This window comes from Schistocerca serialis, chromosome 7 (genome assembly GCF_023864345.2).
Source record: "Schistocerca serialis cubense isolate TAMUIC-IGC-003099 chromosome 7, iqSchSeri2.2, whole genome shotgun sequence".
NCBI classification, from domain to species: domain Eukaryota; kingdom Metazoa; phylum Arthropoda; class Insecta; order Orthoptera; family Acrididae; genus Schistocerca; species Schistocerca serialis.
Window position 1 is genome coordinate 254939549 of NC_064644.1, and position 3467 is coordinate 254943015.

Here is a 3467-nt window from a genome sequence, read left to right on the forward strand (position 1 = left end):
TGATTCAGCTATCCCTACTTAGGAAATGTATGCAACCCACAACGCTTTAAGTGCCGCGAAAAAGACCTTCACATTCTCCCACTTACTACACCCAAGCTGGTACTCTTACTGAAAAAATGAGTGGGACCCAGACATTCAAACACTATTTGTTTACTAAATCAAAAACCTTGGCCCCCAGCTAAAAAGGATCCCGGTTGTAAATTTAATGGCATTAAATTTCCTACAGAAAGGTCCTATTCTTTTCTTTCTGTAGGACTAGTTTGCATTAAACCCTTAGGTCTGTGCAGATGAATCACCTTGTGTTATTAATGACCTGGCAGAAACACTATTAGTAACCTCTGACATTTCGCAGATGATGCAGTTACCTACAATGAACTTTTGTCTAAAACAATGCTCTACAAATATACAGTCAGATCTTTATAAGTTTTTGAAGTGCTGTGAAGAGTGGATGCTTGCTTTAAAAATTCAGAAACGTAGAACTGTATATCCCACTAAACAGAAAACTGTTGTATCCTGTAGCTACAATATCAACGAGGCAAAATAGGAATCGGTGAACTCTTAAAAATACCGGGGTGTACACTTCGTAGGGATATGAAAAGAACTGATCCCATAGGCTCAATCATAGGCAGAGCCGGTGGCAAACTGTGGTTCATTGATAGAATACTGTGGAGGTCAACAAAGAGGGTCACTTATGGAATACTCATGTGGCCAGTCTTAGAATATATTGAAAGTGGATGGCATTATCAATCCGTATAGGATTAATACGGATATATTGAACGTATACAGTGCCAAGCAGCAGGAATGATCACAGGTTTCACCCATGGGAGAGTGTCACGGAGATGTCGAAGGAGCTGAAAATGTAGACACTTGAATTCTGACACAAACTACTCTAGGAAGGACTACTTACAAGGTCTTACGAAATGACTCTAGGCATATGCTACAACCCCATGTTTTCTCTTCTGTCGCGATCACAAGGACAATATTAGGCTTTGTACGTAGAGACTGAGGCATTGTAACGATGATGGGGATGTTACTTTGAATTCCGTACGACCGGCAACAAATTTACACATTTTGAATAAAACTTTTCGCACTGGCTGTAAAATACTTTTACTGAAAGTCACCACCAGCTTTGCGTCGACTGAGACGCATCCACGGATGACAGGGATTCTGTTTAACAACTCATATCGAAATGGAAACTGCGTTAGAGCCATTCCCCCGTCATTCACGTCCAGTTACAAAAAGAAGTGTTGTAATAGGGGCTCTAAGAAAGATACGATGTCAATATGAGTGTTTCAACAGAATTCCTGTCACCTTAGATGAGTCTTTAGTTGATGCGAAACCGGTCGTAACTTTCAATAAAAGTATTTTCAGCCAGTGCGGATCGTTTCATTCAAAATGTTCAAGCGATCATTGATCCCGTACTCCATTACTGATTGGACCGGTAAGACCTGGTAGCTGGCGCTTTCTGACGTGATTGTACTGACTCTAGGTACACCCTGACATAGTTAACGTTTCCCCACATAAGAGCACTCAGGTTTCGAATATGGGAAGTAGGCAACGTATTCGTGGTGACAGCCGGTACGCATATTCGATGACTGTATCGTATTGTTACGTGAGAATGCCAATAAGGATAGGAACTGTAACTAACAAATCTTCAAAGTGAATAAGAACGTGCTTTGTACCTGCCTCGGTAGCTGTGAGGACAGTGTGGCTCCTTGCTAACCGAAGAAGCCATGGATCGATTCCTGACGAATTCGGAGATTTTCTCGTAACTGAGATTGCTCTACTGAGATGGCTACTTGGGCGTGAATAATAGGAAAGAGAATTGCTTCTATGCGTAAAGATCGCCTATTGTATTTCAAATAAAATTTAAGCCCCCAGTATAATATCTTTAGTTCGGTTATCATAAATCATATATCTTGTTCGTATTCTAAGCTTACCCAAATGGGTAACCGTAACTTAATATGACGGTAATCTTTCTTCCGATTAAATTAAAAGAATAAGAAGTATTGACATTTCTCCTACATTTGGTCACTGCACGATTTACGATAACAATGGTCTAACAACTCTCAGGTAAGGGCTACGATGAATATGAGAATGGTCACTTTTCTAATAAATATCACTCTATTGGTGAAAATATGAATTTGTTTTATGTAACAATAGTATTCTTTTAGTTAATATTTCCTTGTATCCTTAGAGGATAACTTCTTATTGAAATTCTTGTTCAAGAGTTAGACATTTCTAGTTGCAATTAAGCTTCGGGCATTCTCTCCTTCCTTTCGAGTCCGAGTTTTATTGAAGCAGTATTATTTTTCAGAAATATAACTTGAAACTGCCTTTGAGAACTAGTAATGTTTTGTTATTTCGGCCAAATTCCTCCCGACAACCAGAATTACATTTTAAGGCTATTAGACATCTTGAATCTATTATCTATAAAATTTGTTACACGGGTTGAAATCGTGCTCTAGTATAGAGAAATGCTACCTGGCGATTGCCTACAAAAAGTTTACTACTGCCGTTGGTTCAAATGGCTCTGAGCACTATGGGACTCATCTTCTAAGGTCATTAGTCCCCTAGAACTTAGAAGTACTTAAACCTAACTAACTCAAGGACATCACACACATCCATGCCCGAGGCAGGATTCGAACCTGCGACTGTAGCGGTCTCGCGGTTCCAGACTGCAGCGCCAGAACCGCACGGCCTCATCAGTGGTCGAACCATTTGGTACAAGAGAAGGTAGAAAGTAAGAAGGAAGCTTATAATAAATGGTTGAACTCAAGGTCAGACAGTGATTGGCTGGAATACAGAGATCGGAGAAAATATGCACAGATAACAGTAATTAAGACTATAAACGAAGTCTGGTAGAAAATCGGTGAAGAGAGAAAAAAGCAGGAGAGCTTCTGTAAAGTTTGGAAGGTAGGAGACGAGGTACTGGCAGAAGTAAAGCTGTGAGTACCGGGCGTGAGTCGTGCTTCGGTAGCTCAGTTGGTAGAGCACTTGCCCGCAAAAGGCAAAGGTCCCGAGTTCGAGTCTCGGTCGGGCACACAGTTTTAATCTGCCAGGAAGTTTCATATCAGCGCACACTCCGCTGCAGAGTGAAAACCTCATTCTGGAAACATCCCCCAGGCTGTGGCTAAGCCATGTCTCCGCAATATCCTTTCTTTCAGGAGTGCTAGTTCTGCAAAATTCGCAGGAGAGCTTCTGTAAAGTTAGGAAGGTAGGAGACGAGGTACTGGCAGAAGTAAAGCTGTGAGTACCGGGCGTGAGTCGTGCTTCGGTAGCTCAGTTGGTAGAGCACTTGCCCGCGAAAGGCAAAAGTCCCGAGTTCGAGTCTCGGTCGGGCACACAGTTTTAATCTGCCAGGAAGTTTCATAAATAAATTGTTACAATAGCCACAAATAATTATGAGTGACAAGGTAAATCAAATGGGTTGCCTACACCAACAATCTGCTTTAACCAATGATTTT

At 41.2% G+C, this 3467-nt stretch overlaps 1 non-coding gene across 1 annotated transcript; it reads left to right on the forward strand.

Moving 5' to 3' along the window:
- The first annotated feature begins 2969 nt into the window (after positions 1–2969).
- Positions 2970–3044, forward strand: Trnal-caa (transfer RNA leucine (anticodon CAA)). Its single transcript has one exon. It is a non-coding gene; the product is annotated as a tRNA-Leu (tRNA).
- Positions 3045–3467: the final 423 nt, after the last annotated feature.